This window comes from Cynara cardunculus, assembly GCF_001531365.2.
Source record: "Cynara cardunculus var. scolymus isolate 2C chromosome LG 13, CcrdV1, whole genome shotgun sequence".
Classification (NCBI taxonomy): domain Eukaryota; kingdom Viridiplantae; phylum Streptophyta; class Magnoliopsida; order Asterales; family Asteraceae; genus Cynara; species Cynara cardunculus.
In genome coordinates, this window is record NC_037540.1 from 19297356 (window position 1) to 19314164 (window position 16809).

The window sequence follows — 16809 nt, forward strand, 5'->3', positions numbered from 1 at the left end:
ATTTTCTATTTATATTCCAACATTGAGTCACTTTATTCCTTTATTTTCCACTTCTTTGTTTGTGGAGCTAGAGTAAATGATTTACCTGTTTCTACTATATGGTGGGCTAATGTGAACTTATTTAGGACAGATTGAAGCTAGTTGATGTTGCTAGAGTGCTGCAGACTGCAGCATGACCTGTGAGTGGAGCTATCAAGGATAAAGAGCTAGGAGCTACATGACATGACAAGAGTTGACTTTTTGAAAGTCATTTTTGTATTTCCAGTTGTATTTATTTTAAATGATTGGAAATTAGTTGTATAAACATAGTACAATTAGACCTTTAACTTTTTGCTTTAGTTGTACTTTTAGTTACTTTAAGTCTAGATTAAAGTTAAATGACTATTTTTCCCTCACCTCTATTTAGTATAAATAGAGAGGTTGGGGTTAGTGTTTTAGTCACTCCTTTCAACTCCTTTAATCCTTCATCGTACTACTTGTAGAGTAGTTTCTCTCTTTAGAAACACAAGTAACTTTTAGCTAATTTCTCTTTCAAGCTTTCTTTTATTTGCTTTTTATTTTTTCTCTTTAATTTCGTCATTTATTTATTACGCTTTCTTGCTCTTTAATTTCTGTCGTTTATTTATTACGCTTTCCGCTCTTTAATTTCCATCATTTATATTTTGTCATTTACTTTCTGTTATTTATTTTGATGTCTTTATTTACCGTACTTTATATTTCTTGCAATTTACTTTCCGTCATGAGTTGCTAAATTTCTTAGCTCGGGTGTATGACGGAAATGATGAGTTTGTAAATCAAAATAAGGTAGACACTTTTATGTAACAACAATGTTTCATTATTTCATTCCAAGTTTTATAAAACCAATGACACTTCTTGACGAGTTGATCACTGAAAAGTGCTAAAGCGCCATGGACTCTAAGCTGAGCCATTGATTGTACGTCAATTTGGATGATATGAGAAGTAGACTTGAGAGAGTTGCTAACAAAAAGATTTGTTATCCGTATTTTCTACATTGTTAATTCTCGATAGGTTGATCACTTTGAATTGTTAAAGTTGAATGGACTTAGAGATAAGCGATTCAAAACACGCCAACTTGAATGATATGGGAATCCACTCGAGAGAGTGATTTTTAACAAAAAGATTTTTTTATAGTAAAGAAACCATTTTTCACTTTCACCGGTCCGGATACCTCATAGAGATATGGGTTAAAAGCTATAAAAGCAGTGCATTGGTGAAGTCCGAGAGGAATACCTTCAAAATAGATGGTGAAAATAGTTGTTACTAATGGCATGTTGTAGCAATTTGTCAGTATGGTCTCATGCTGTAGCATTTTGATAGCATTGATCTACTGAAAATAGTATTTACATCTCACCATAAGGTGGCATTTGGTTCGCATAATGTTTTTGGTAAATGACCAAAATTCCCCTTTTTGAATTTCTTTTAAAACTAAAAATACTTTGATAAAATAATTATTTAATATGTAAAAGAATATAAAATACTCAACCCAAATATAATCATTAGCCAAACGACGTTACTAAATCGATGATGGTCGGCGGTGGTTCAGATCGGTGGTGGTCCGCAGTAGTTCAGATGAAGGTGGTCAACGGTGGTTCAGATAGGCGGTGACGACGGTGGTTTTTCAAATCGATGGTGGTTGGCGGTGGTCGGCGGTGTCCGACGGTGATTCGGATCTATGGTAGTCGTCAGTGGTTAGCAGTGATATAGATCGATGGTGGTCCGTTGTGGTTCAGGCGACGATGGTCAGATGTGGTTCAGATCGGCTATGGATCATATCGATGATGGTCAATGGTGGTTTAGATTTACGGTGCTTCAGATCGGTAGTACTTAGCGGTGGTTTAGATCGATGATGGTTCAGATGGCGATAGTCGATAGTAGTTCAGATGGTGGTTATCGGCAGTGGTTCAGATTTTGTAGTGGTGGTCGACGGTGGTTCAGATTAGTGGTGGTGGTCGGTGGTGGTTCAGATTGGTGGTAGTCGGTGGTGGTGGTCGACGGTGGTTCAGATTAGTGGTGGTGGTCGGTGGTGGTTCAGATTGGTGGTAGTCGGTGGTGGTGGTCGACGGTGGTTCAGATCGATGGTAGTCAGTGGTGGTCAACAGTGGTTCAGATCGGTGGTTGTCGACGGTGGTCGACGATGGTTTAGGTCGGTGGTGGTGGTCCGCGGTGGTTTAGATCGGTGGTGGTACATGGTGGTTCAGATGACGTTTATCGGCGGTGGTTCAGATTGACGGTGAATCAGAACAGTGGTGGCTCAGATCAGCGGTGGTTCATATCGGTGGTGGTTCAAATCGGTGGTAGTCAGTGGTGATGGTCGACGGTGGTTCAGATCGGTGGTGGTCAACGGTGGTTTAGATCGGTGGTAGTCGGTGGTGGTGGTCGACGGTTGATGTTCCCAAAATCATACAAATCAGATTTAATCTTCAAGAACACAATCAAGATTGAGTAGAGAGAGAATGTCACCAATATGGAAAGTAGTATTTCTTGAGAGAAAGTACAAGATGATTAACAACACTAATCAGAATTATGAACTGAACTAACTACAATTAGAGAACTATTTACTATTTATACTATGGAAATAGTAAAGACTAACTATTACAAAAGCATTACAATGGGAGAACTTGAATACAACATTTAAGAATAAACTTGAACCCAACAATCTCCCCCTTTGGATTCAAGGTCAAGACATTGTAAATCATGTCTTTCTAAGTCTGAGCAGTGTCTCTAGCCTCCTTAGTGCATTCCGATACTGCAATTTATCATCAAGCAAGTTCAAGGCATTGATCAGCAAATACCTATCCTTTGGACTATCCTCTCCGACTCCGCAGCTCTATCGTTATCAGCTCTTCTCGTCTCAAGTGCCCGTCTCACCATCCTTATCGTGCCATCACAATATTTATTCAGCTCACTGAACCTCATGAACTTCTTTATCCGACCCTCGGCACTGTACACCACCCCTAACTCCGGTTCTTTAAGAATTATATACAGAGGGTAGCCTTCAATATCTTCAAGCTCTTGATCAGGTCCTTTCAGATTAATGATCTTCTGACTGTCTTCAAGACCCATTTGGATATCAAGAATCATAGACACTTTGACATGACTCCGTATAAATCTTTTGATAGCACTAAGACCAACAAGTGCTCCTTCTCTTCTGACCGTCATGTTTCGCAGTTCATGGTACATATGCTCCAAGTCTTCTAAACAAAGGTTAGAGAAATTAGCTTCGCTAAATACCCAGACCTTCCCATCTTGTCGTGTAACAGTGAACACCAGATACCAGACTTTAAGAAGTATTTGGGCGTCAATTCGTTTGATTGAGATGACTCGACGTTTGGTCCGAACTTGGTTGATTGGGAGATGCTTTGCCTTGAGAAAGTGCTTGTACTCTAAACGATAGTCTCGAGATTTTTTATGAATCCCGAGAATCTTGTCAGCACTGAGAGCTTTGCGGTGCCGGAGGAAGATACCGAAGTAAATGTCCTCAAGATAAGGTTCTCTGATCCTTGCACGATCATAACCTGGAACGTTGGCGCGAATTGTAAACGACACATAGTTCTTTATAAATATCTCAGTCGGATCAAATGCCGCTCTTGGAGTTTCGGACGCACCAAGATTAACTGTAGTGGAGGGTTCAGGCAAAGTCTAAGAATCACCCTGGAATGGGAAGACAGGATCTTCTTCATTAATATCAGTTTCAAAATCAAAATACAACCCGGATGATTCGTCAATGTTGTCGATATCTTCGCCAAAATCCTGATCTCCACCCTGTTTTGTAGCAAACGCTTCATTAAATCCAACATTGGCAAACAAATCCAGTAGCAACCTTGTTCCTACCGTGGAGTCCGCCGGCTTTTCAACCATTGGCTCGATCGCTGGATTTGTCTCCAAAACTCTCTCATCTTCCACAATTATTGGCTCAGTAGTCCTTTCCCTTGTTGATTCCGGGACAGAACTTTCAACAATAACCGCTTGAGAAATCGGCTCCCTTTCAACACTTTGAGCACGAGCATACAACTCAGCCAGCCTCTGTCTCTTTCTCTTCCCCTCATGATGATCAGGATCGTCCGAATCATCATGTCTTTGTTTCAGTGAGTTGGCTTGAGCTCGACAAGTCTTTTCTAAGATAGATACCCATTTGAAGAGGGCATCAATTGAACTTTTCAGGGCTTGAGTGTTTGATGTGATTAACTTACTAACTTTTGAGAAGTTAGAAGCAACCACATCTTGAAAGGCCAAAAACTCTGAGGCTCTAACTGTGGGATCATTATCAACAAGCTGTCAAAGGAGCCCAACCAGGTCTGCATCAGCCGCATCAGGGTTTTGTGTTGACATCAGCTTGGCGTACAACAAAGATTTAAGCTCATCCACCGATTGCTCTTGTATCGTCGGAGGCTTAGGTACAGGCGATGGTGACAGCACAGATGGTTGATCTTTTACTACTGGCTCCTTCCCTTTCATTATCCTTTTGAGACTTGAAATTTGTGCTTCCATATGATCTTGAACAGCCTTTAGGGCGCCGTCCAGATATTCCCTTGACACAAAGTCGGGTAAGATCACTCCTGGATCACTTAGATTGCCAGTTGAGACAATAGTTGAATAAACTTTGTGCCTACGTTCAGTGTTGGCATAATGGTAGCACTGGTAGGACTTCCGACCAGTCCTTATGGTAAGTCAAAAGACACCACTCTGGTCGTTCCAGCAGGTTCACTAAGAACCGCAATTTAAGCAACAGATTCTCTAGACTCTTGTGTACCTATGTGTATAGGATCTAAACTCGAGGTGCACAGAATCGAAGTCGTAGGATGGGGCAGCGGCCTACTTATTTCAATATCTACATTCTCCGAGTGAGAAGCAGATAGAGTATGTGATAAATCCCCGTGATGAATTGAAACAACTGGTTGTTGAGAACCAGTTGAGTGGTCAGGATGGGTGTGCAAATGCATAGCTGGGCTAGCTATGTCTTCTTCAATACCAACACTTAACGGATGAACGCCAATAGCAGATGTGGGTTCCCGGCTAACAATTTCAGCTGGGATAGGAGCTTGTTCTTTATTTTGTGCTCCACTCTCACACTCACCATCTTTTTCTCCGTCCCTAACACTCAACCTCTCAACATTTTCAACTTGAGCTCCCTCATCACCTTCTACTGGATCATCTTCTAGCATACGATCAAAATCATCATAAACTCCACCAAATTCGTCAACATTGAACGATAAAGATTGTAGACTTGGGCAAGTCTGTGGAGCTTCTATCTCAAGAAAGATATCGTCAATGTTCTCAATCACTGCTCCGAGTTGAATATTCTAAGAAAGTATCGGTTGAGCAGGATTCTCAGCACCATCATCATTATTATTATCATCATCATCATCATCATCACCCTGAGCTGCCTAATTATCGGATATAGTATATTTCGAACTTGTAGAAGTTGTGGAAGTACTTTTTGTTGAAGTACTATGCTGATCAGAGGCTCCCCGCTCCTCATCACCCCTCTCATTTTCATTTTCTCTCAGCTCACAACCCTGTTCAGGTAACCCTTGTTCCTGAACACTCTCAGCTAAATCTATACCCTCTCTCTCAGTTGAGGCATGGGTTGATCCCGGGGCAAGTTCAACCGGTTCTGGTTGAACTATAGGATCTATCACTCTCCTATAGTCTATTACACACTTAGCCCTCTGATCAGCGAAGGCAAAAAGCTCGGGTGGAATTTCCATAATAGAGTCCAAATCTTCAACTTCGGTGTGTTGTCGAATACGAGTCATGACGAACGATGGCCCAACTTCACTGTTTGCCCTGGCCGGGATGTCATCGTTTGAGTTCATCATGGCTATAATGAATAATTGCATAAATCTTTGAAATGGCACGAACTTCCTTGCTTTAGACGGAAACCGTTTAGCGTTGACGAGCTCGACTAGTTCGTTCCATATTATCAGCGCGTAATCGTACTTGCGCGTGAATACAACTCCATGGAAGAATTTTAGAAACGAACTGCTGCAAGTATCGATTCCGGCAGTCTTTGATGTTAGGCATCTGTTAAGGATTGAAAACAGGAGATGCCAAATACACGGAAAAAATCGCCGTTTAAACCGCGACGGATTAGTCAACTCTTGCGAGTATCCTAATCGTTTGATATCGCGGCAGAGTTCGTCGTCGGTAACCAAAGATTCAAATCCTGTCGAGCCCAGTCCCGGAAGGCGCAATATTCTTCGGATTTGTTTTAAAGTCAAACGACTGACATATTCGTCTACGCTTAATTCGAAATGTGTCACCGTCTTTGGCAAGAGTTAACGTATTCCAAAACTGCTGGAGAAAAATCATCGGGACAGGAGAATGAGCAGAAAGGTCATAGGATATCAGATGTCCGCGAAAGATTTCTGGTATATTCTGGTATTCAAAGGGCATGTCAAAGTTGAAAGAATGGTTATTGGGTTTAATTTCGAGAAATTAGCTTTGAGGTAAGAGAATTTCTTCTGGGATTGGTTGGTTTAATGGCTGGGGTGGGTTATTAATGTTATCAGATCTGACCAAAGGAATATGGGATTCCTCGTCAGACTGATTATGTTGGTCCACCATTTATACCTGTAAAATTTCCAGAAAGTTAGATCCTGAATAATGAAACAAAGCTAATATCTCAAAATCAAAACAAAATATATATTCTTTTTTAAAAGAAATTGAAAATGTTAAAAAAAAAAACTGAAGTCTAAAAAAAATTAACTAATCACATAACAAAAAAAAATCTAAACAAACAAAAAAATCTAAACCTAAAACTAAAAAAAATATATCTACAAAAATATTGTAAAAAAATACCTACAAATAAAATTTTAAAACTAAAAATAAATTCTAAAAAAATGAATAACTAAAAACTAAAAAACAATTAATGACTAAAAAATAAAAGACTTAAAAAAAACTACAAACTAAAAAAAATTAAAAATCATCCGGATTAGATATCTGGACGAAGAAAAAACCAAACAAAATCCTAAGTCTAAAACAACAAATCCGGACAACTCAACCGGATTAAGATTGATCGGAGTAAACTTCGGTCACCTTCACTGGTGAACAATCCGGTCAAAACACAAACCCTAAATCGACCAAAAACAAAACTTAATCTAAAACAAAACTAAATCGACACTAAAACTATTCTAAAACCAAAAACAGATTTATTATATCCGATTTACTGGCATTTACAGATTTAGGTCATAGTAGATCCAAAATCGAGTTTTAACATAATAGATTCAAGTTTAAGTTTCAATATGAATTATGTCCATTATTTGAAACAGTCCAAATCAAGTCCAAAACAGATAGAAACCTTTGATGAAGAAGAAGATGAAAAACAGTAAACGAAAGGAAGTCTGAATGAACTTGAGCGATTTAACAGGCGATTAAAATGACCGGAGACGACGATGAACAGTAACAAACGATATATGGTGAAAATAAAAAATGAAGTGTAAAAAACGATCGAGTATTTATAGTCAAAGTCAAAAACCGTTCAAATTCTAAACCGCTAAAGACTCATCCGGATTAGGATAAATTGGACAAGAGATGTCTGATTTAGAATATATGAAATCAACCAAGAGATAATCCGGACGATAAATCGTTCAAGGCACAAGCGATTTATATGAACATCGCACAAGAGTTGATCGATTTAAAATAAGTCGCAAAAGGCACAAGTGATTTAACAATAAATCGCTCAAGATTCAATCGATTTAACAATAAATCGCTCAAAGGATAAGCGATATAAGACTTAAATCGCTCAAGAAACGAAGGATTTAAACACTTGAAACGCACAAAGAAATCAAGCGATTTAGGAATCCGCTCAATAACATCAAGCGATTTAGAACATCACACAACTCCTTAGGAAACATATATAATCTTATCCGGATAAGAGTTTATCGAATAGCCTTTTTTTTGGATTACCCTAAATCGGACACTGCTTTGTCCGAATATGTAATAAATCGGACAAAGTGTTGTCCGGATTAGTCTAAATCGGTCAAACACTTATATTTTTAAACTCTAAATCTTTCAAAAATTAGATATTGTTTAATAACCTGTAAGAAAATTTTAAACCAGTTAGTTCATACAGATAAATTCACTCCCCCTCAAAATATGAATCAGACAAACAAATAAAATTCCACACTCCCCCTCAAATATAGACTTCTACGATCAAAGAATTTAAAATCACATAAAAAAAATGAAATACTTATTTGTATTAAAAAATACAGATATTTTGACCAAATGAATTTGAATTAAATACAGTTCAAGAAATTGAATTGTTTTTAATAAAAATTCAAATTTTCAAATTCAGCATGCCTAACTTAGATACGAGAAAGCTGAAGCGTTTTTCATCTAAAGCTTTCGTAAATAAGTCGGCTAACTGAAATTCTGTATTTACAAAATACAGCTCAATGATTTCTTTTTCTACATGATCTTTAATAAAATGATACCGGATATCTATATGTTTGTCTTAGTGTGTTGAACAGGATTACAAGATATGGCAATTGCACTTTTGGAATCACAATAAATGGGAATTTTATTAAAATAAAACCCGTAGTCTCTGAGCTATGTCTGCATCCACAATACTTGAGAACAGCAGCTAGCAGCAGCTACGTATTCTGCTTCAGCAGTAGATATGGACACGCAGTTTTGTTTCTTTGAAGCCCAGCTGACTAATTTGTCTCCCAGAAATTGTAGATGTCCCGAAGTACTTTTACTGTCCAACATACAACCTGCGTAGTCTGCATCTGAGTAAGTTGTTAGTTCAAAACTAGTACCCTTGGGATACTAGAGTCCAAGATTAGCAGTCCCTTTCAGATAACGGAAAATGCGCTTAACGGCACTTTAATGGGACTCCTTTGGATTAGCCTGAGATCTGGCACAAAGATGTATTGAAAACATAATATATGATCTACAAGATGTCAAATACATTAATAAACCAATCATGCCTCTATATGTTTTCTGATCTACAGCTTTTCCAGATGGATCAGCATGTATTTTCGTTCCATGAGCCATTGATGTTTTGATAGATGAACAGTTTTTCAAATTAAATTTCTTCAGGATATCAAAAATATATTTTGTTTGACAGATAAAAATTCCCGAAGATAATTGTTTTACTTGAAGACCTAAAAAGAAGTTCATTTCACCCATCATACTCATTTTAAAACGCGAAACCATTAAGGCAGAAAAGTTTTTGCAGTATTTTTGGTTCGTAGATCCAAATATTATGTCGTCTACATAAATTTGTATCAAAATAATATCTAACTTCTCCTTTTTAATAAAGAGGGTCGTGTAAATATTACCTTTCAAGACACCTGACTTTACCAGAAATTCTGATAAAATGTCATACTAGGCTCTCGGTGCTTGTTTAAGACCATATAAGGCTCTGTCAAGGATGTATACATGATCCGGCTTTGACTAATCCACAAAACCCTCCGGTTGAGCAACATAGACTTCTTCTTTGAGAAGACCGTAAAGGAATGCCGTCTTGACGTCCATCTGATACACCGTGAAGTTCTTGTGTGCAGCGTACGGTAGAAAGATCCTTATAGCTTCGATCCTTGCTACAGGGCAAAGGTTTCGTCGTAGTCAACACCTTCTTGTTGATTGTACCCTTTAGCAACGAGTCGGGCCTTATTTCTGACAACAACGCGATCTGCATCCTTTTTATTCTTGAAAACCCATTTTGTACCGATAATCGTCTTATTGTTAGGACGGGGTACCAATCTCCAGACTTTCAGTGCTTCAAACTGGTTCAGCTCCTCTTGCATCGCAAGTATCCAGTCCGGATCAGCTAAGGCTTTAGACACCTTAGTTGGTTCAATGTTACTCAGAAACGTGGAGTATAGACACTCATTAGCTGTAGCAGACCGAGTACGAATAGGTGCTGATGGATCACCAATAATTTGATGTATTGGATGATTCCTGGTCCACTTTTTTATATGAGGTAGGCGAATATAGGAACTTTGATCTGAGTTTTGATCAGTGTAAGCATTTGGGGAGTTAATTGGAACAGGTTCAGGTGAAGGCTCAATATTTGAAACTGAGGTAGGCTGAATATCTGACTGAGGTAAGGTATTTTCATCTTCAACGACCGACACCTCTGGCATGTCAGTATTTACACCCTCTTCATGCTAAACTGGACCGTCAGGAGTTTCCATCTCAATTTCTTCATCGACTTCTTCAGTTTCAGTTACTGGAACATCAGGAGATGGACCAGATAATTGTTGTTCGGTATGTATATTCGTAGACAAATCATTGGACTGATTAGATTTATTTTCGAAATATTCATCATAAAAGTTTTCAAACAAAGAATCTAAATCAGAATTATCAGTATTCGAAGAATCAGGTTTATCAGTTTTCCGCGTAGTATTAATTATCAGCCCGGGTCCTAAACCGCGTAGGATTAGAATTCAAACACAAACACAATTTTAACACCTTTTTACCAAAAATTTGGATCAAAACATGCAAAATTATGAGTTTTTTTTAAGAACAGAAACAATTTTCGTAAACTCAAAAATCGATCAAAATCGGTTCAAAACTTGACTAAAATAAAAAATGATGTGAATCAAAGATGTTCAGATAGTAATTGCGGATCTAGTAGTGTAAATTTTATCAATTAACACTCAAAATTGATGCGATTCAAGCCAAAAATGTGCAATTCGGTCAAGAACAATGATGAACAGATGAAGAACAGTCCGATTAAATCTTCTAAATCTGTGCAAAATCCTCGAAAAATTTGTTAATCCTCTAATCAAATTGTTGCAATCTGAGCTCTGATACCAATTGATGTTCCCAAAATCATACAAATCAGATTTAATCTTCAAGAACACAATCAAGATTGAGTAGAGAGAGAATTTCACCAATATGGAAAGTAGTATTTCTTGAGAGAAAGTACAAGATGATTAACAGCACTAATCAAAATTATGAACTGAACTAACTACAAGTAGAGAACTAATGACTATTTATATTAAGGAAATAGTAAGGACTAACTATTACAAAAGCATTACAATGGAAGAACTTGAATACAACATTTAAGCATAAACTTGAACCCAACAACGGTGGTTCAGATCAGTGGTAGTCGGCAGTGGTTCAGATTGGTGGTGGTCGGTGATGGTTCAGATCAGTGGTAGTCGGTGGTGGTAGTCGGTGGTGGTGGTCGGTAGTGGTTCAGATCGGTGGTAGTCAGCGGTGGTTCAAATCGGTGGTAGTCGGTGGTGGTTTAGATCGGTGGTGGAGGTAAAAGGTGGTTCAGATCAATAGTGGTCGAGAGGTGGTCGACGATGGTCATATTTTACTTTTATGAGATTAAAGTATATTAGGTTAAGGGCATATTTGGTATAATGAAGATAGAGATTCCATTCCATCAAAATACCATGTACTTGCTAAGGAATGTTAAATTCCTTTATTTGTGGAATTTGTAGGATTTTGAAGATTCCTTTCGTGAAAAAGAATGAACCAAACGAGAGAATGGAATTTGGTCAATGGAATTCAACATTCCAATTCCACCAGATTCCACCAGAATCTGCGAACCATACACCACTTAAGTCTTACACCCTGGCTTGCTTTTATTATCTGTTATTTTCTGTTAATTTTTAGTTGTGTTAACTCCTATCAAATCGAAGTTTTCAAATTCACCCTAAGAAATCATTTTCTTAATATTAGTTTCATGTACACTTTTACTACAATCCCTGTGGATGATATCCGATACTTGTACTATTTTATTACTTGAATGACGATATTGGGACTAATTGTATACTTGTTGTTGGTCCTGGTTGTAAGTCTATGGGTGTGTGAATACGGCCCCGATCAAGTTTTTGGCACTGCTGCTGGGGATTGACAAGCTATAAAGTTTTTTTTTAAAGTAACTTTAAAGATTTAATTTTTCTAACATCGTTTGATCTACTTTTTTGAGGTGTATGCCACAGATACACCATGAGGAGTTTCTCGAATTCAATTAAGATTTTGAGAAAACATACCGCCAAAGAAGAAGGGCTCAAAGAGCAATTTCTGGTCTACTCCCTCCTAATATGGCGTTACATCTCCCAATTGACGAAGAAGTACCAATTCAAAATCCACCAACCTTTGGTCAAATACCACAATTTCAGCCTTTTCTGCCAAATGCAACACTTTTTCAAAACCTACGAGGATATCCTTTTCAACAAGGGCCACCAAATCATGAAGATGCACATGATGACACAGAATCTGAAAATTATGATCATCCAAAAGCTCAAACTCCAAATATAATTAATCTTTCAAACTCTAGAAATGGAAGAATCATGGACTATAATATTCCCGATTTTGAGCAATTGAACTCAGGGATAGTTAGACCTCATATGACTGCCCTCCATTTTGAGCTTAAACCGATCATGTTCCATATGTTGCAAACAAATGGATAATTTTCAAGATTACCGTCGGAAGATCCTCACTCACATCTAAAATCTTTCATGGGAAATTACTGATGCCTTCTTGATCCCGGGAGTGTCTAACGTTGTTTCCATTTTTTATAGGGGATCGGGCAAAGTCTTGGTTTAATTCATTACCATCAGGTTTTGTACCATCATGGGGCAATATGGCCAAAAAGTTTTTGCAAAAGTATTTTCCACCCACCAGGAACGTTAAGTCCATAAATGAAATTTGTCTTTTTAAACAAATGGACGATGAAGTTGTTCCTGATACATGGGAGAGGTTTAAAGAGCTGTTAAGAAGCTGCCCTCACCATGGCATTCCTTACTACATTCAACTTGAGACATTCTACAATGGGTTAAGTCCCATGGCTAAACAGATGCTCGATGCGACTGCGGGAGGAGCCTTTACAGCTAGTACCTACAATGAAGGGTATGAATTCCTTGAAAAGATTTCTGCAAACAATGGACACTAGGCTGATCCACGTGCCCAACTACAAAAGAAGACAGCCAGAATTCATGATGTAGATGCATACACTACATTAACAGCACAACTCTCTTCCATGGCCAACATGGTCAAAAACCTAACTTCTGGCCAAGGAGTGCAACCAATTGTTACTACACCTGTTCCAGCAGTCCTCTTATTGTAATGTGTTTGTTGTGGAGGGGAGCAGTCGTATGAATATTTCCCTTATAATTCTGAATCCATAAACTATGTTCATAATGTATCTGGTCCCTATACCAACAATTACAATGCAAGTTGGAAACAACACCCAAATTTCTCTTGGAATAGTCCATGTTTAAATCCATCTGCACCTAAGCAGCAAATAACCTCTAATTTTCAACCCCAACAGCATGCAAGCAGTTCTCAAACTCATCACGTAAGTTTTCAAACTACTCAACCATCTTTTCGAAACAAGCCACCTCCACAGACTGATTTATCATCTTTTTTGGAAGAATTGATAAAAGGGTTATTTGCGCAAGCTCAAGCTCAAAATCAAGCTTTGATAACGAAAAAACTCTCAGAATCAATCTCTTTTTAATCAGCAAAGTATTGCTATCAGAAATCTGGAAATCCAAGTTAGTCAACTTGCACTCAATCAGACCAATAAAGTCCTTGGTACTTTGCCTAGTAACACAGAAGTCCCAAGAGCYTTAGGAAAGGAACATGTGAAAGCAGTGACCCTTAGAAGTGGGAAGGAATTGACAAAGGTAGTGCAAAAAGATCGTGAACCAATTTTGTCAAAAGTTGATGCTACAACTTGGCCCCTGTTATTGAAAAACCACAAAAACCATTGGAAACCCAATCATCTAAGGTCACCAACACTGTCCCCCGAAGATCAAACTACCCTTTATTGTTTCCAGAAGAGTCCACTAGGAAAAATTCATTACAAAATGATGTTATAGCAGATCCAAAGACCAACGACGTAACCCTATCCACACCACAAGAGAGTAAGACCAAGACCCAAGCCATAAAGGACTCATCTTGCTCAAAAAATTCAAATAAAGTTGTCATGAAACCAGTTCCTCCATATGTCCCCTTTCCTCAAAGGTTAAGGAATTAGAAGGAAGAACTGCAATTTAAGAAATTTTTGGATGTGTTTAAGGAATTGCGTATCATCATACCCCTTGTTGAAAATATTGAGCAAATGCCTAGTTATGCCAAGTTTCTCAAAGACTTCTTAAGTAAGAAGAAAAAGTTGACCGAGTATGAAACCGTAGCTCTTACTGAAGGATGTAATGCACTTCTGACCAACAAGATTCCTCCTAAGCTTAAAGACCCGAGAAGTTTCACTATTCCTTGTTCTATAGGTGGAAAGGAAATTGGGAAAGCTTTGTGTGACTTAGGCACAAGTATCAACCTTATGCCCTTATCTGTTTAAACACCTTAGGCATAGGAGAGGCTAGACCTACCACTGTTACACTTCAATTGGCCAACAAATCCATTGCGTACCCTAAGGGAAAGATTGAGGATGTTTTAGTGCAAGTTGACAAGTTCATATTTCTGGCAGATTTTATCATCTTAGACTTTGAGGCTGATAAGGACATTCCTATCATTTTAGGGAGACCATTCCTAGCCACCGGAAGAACTTTGATAGATGTCCAGAAAGGAGAGCTGACTATGAGACTTCAGGACCAAAAAGTCACATTCAATGTCTTTAACTCCTTAAAGTACCCAGATTACTTGGAGGAGTGCTCAAGCATAACTGAGATAGAGGCAACATGTCATGAGGAAGGAATTAGAGAGGTCTGTAAGTTAGAGGAAGAGGATAGTGATGAGGTAATAAAGGAAGAGACTATTGAGGAGTTAAGAGATGATGTTATCCCACAAGATGCAGCGGCATTTGAGTTATTGGAAAATAATGAGTAAAGAACTCCACCTCATCAATAGTATCACCACCTGACCAGGAGTTAAAGCAACTCACATCTCATTTGAAGTATGTTTTTCTAGGAGAAGAAGAAAAATTGTCTGTCATCATATCATTTTCCCTAGAGTTGCATCAAGAAAAGAAATTGGTGGATATGTTGAAGTTGCACACAAAAGCTATGGGATTGACCATTGACGACCAAAAGGGGATTAGTCCTTATTTTTGTTAACATAAAATCATCCAAGATGACAATAATTTCACATCCATAGAGCCACAAAGACAAGTGTCTACTTTTGACAAAGCCATAAATAAATTGTTCAGTCTCTCATCTCACATAGATTCTGAGAATAATGCACTTTTGCACATGCCCTCTGAGGCATATGTGGTCGAGAACATGACTTTCCTTGGAATGCCTGAGACTGATTGGGAGCCTTACACTCATTTCATTTTGAAAACCTTTAAGGCTGCCAAATTTGTCCCTTGATGAGAATGTTTGGATAAGCTTTATTAGACATTATTTATCATCGACTACTTCTGACAGCTCCACTTATGTGGAAAGGTTGTTACTTTTGTTTAGTTTCATAACAGGTGAGAAAGAGAAGGACCAAGAAGGGATGACAAGGATGATGAAATATTTGATGACCCAAAACAATAACTTGATTGACTGTATGGTTGAGCAAAGGAATGAATTTTTAGGAAAAATTGAAGCATTGCAGACAGAGTTGATTGAAAAGATGAACATTGGGGAGAATAAAGCAAGGAAAAGCATCAAGAAGCTAAAGGCAAACTTGGAGGATGGTGTAATGACAAAATTCAAGAGGATGGGGCAGAAGATGAAAGACATCAAGATGAAAAACAGAAGGTTGATGGCAGAAAATGAGAAGTTCAACGAAGACTGCAAGATGATGAAGGCTGCAGCATTAGCACCAATACCAGCTGCACAAGCTTCACATCCTACTCCTATGGAGTAGGTCAGGTTTAAATCACTACCTTTAGTCTCCATATTTTTCATTTTTAGAGTATGGGATTGTTTTACACACTTTTTAGTTTATTTTCTTGCAAGAATCACTAATGTTGATAATGATCATATGCTTGTATAGCCACAATAATTTCTATAGTCTAGCTACCCTTCTAATAATTTAGTATTGCTAGAACTAGCCTTATTTTGCTTGGGAAAACATTTTGATCCACATCATATGAACATCTAAGAAAGGATATAGGCTTTTGTTCTTTTCTCAATATCTAGCCACTTGTAGCCAAAGCATAAACACTCCCTCTACACACTTCCAATGAGGACATTGAAAACTTTAAGTGTGGGTGAGGGTACCATCATGGCCATAATGATCAAAACAACACAAAAGTGCACAAAGTGCCCAAAACTTAAATTCCATATTTGACATCTAAAACACCAAAAATGTCCCATAGGGCCAAGTGTATATGCAGTCAACAAAAGAGCACAAAGTGCCAAAATTTTAAAAAAAAATCAATGTTGATGAAAAAAGGTGAGAAAATGAAAAGTGAGGAAAAATATGTCAAATAAGAGTGAACCAGTAACTTCCAAGTCCTATTGATCTTAGATATATGATGTGTTGAGCATAACAAAAGGCAAATGATGCTAGTTTATGGTTCATACTCATGGTTAGGTAGGATATGCTTACTTGGGATTTATGAAAGCTATATATTGCATCTTTGGTATGATCAACATGTGGTGTGCACTTACTGCCATTTCTTGCAAAATTTTCAAAATTGAGTCATTTTTAGTTGTCTTTTGGTTGCTTGGGGACAAGCAACAGTTTAAGTTTGGGGGTGTGATACGCACTAATTATTTAGTGCTTGAACACTATTTTCTTCTCTTTTAGATAGAACATTTTCTATTTATATTCCAACATTGAGTCACAATATTCCTTTATTTTCCACTTCTTTGTTTGTCAAGCTAGAGTAAAATGATTTACCTGTTTTTACTCTATGGTAGGCTAATGTGAACTTATTTAGGACATATTGAAGTTGGTTGATGTTGTTGGAGTGCTGCA

At 37.9% G+C, this 16809-nt stretch overlaps 1 non-coding gene across 1 annotated transcript; it reads right to left on the reverse strand.

Moving 5' to 3' along the window:
- Positions 1-12625: 12625 nt before the first annotated feature.
- On the reverse strand, positions 12626-12732 carry LOC112526242. The gene has a single exon (XR_003070566.1). It is a non-coding gene; the product is annotated as a small nucleolar RNA R71 (small nucleolar RNA).
- Between the last annotated feature and the right edge of the window lie 4077 nt (positions 12733-16809).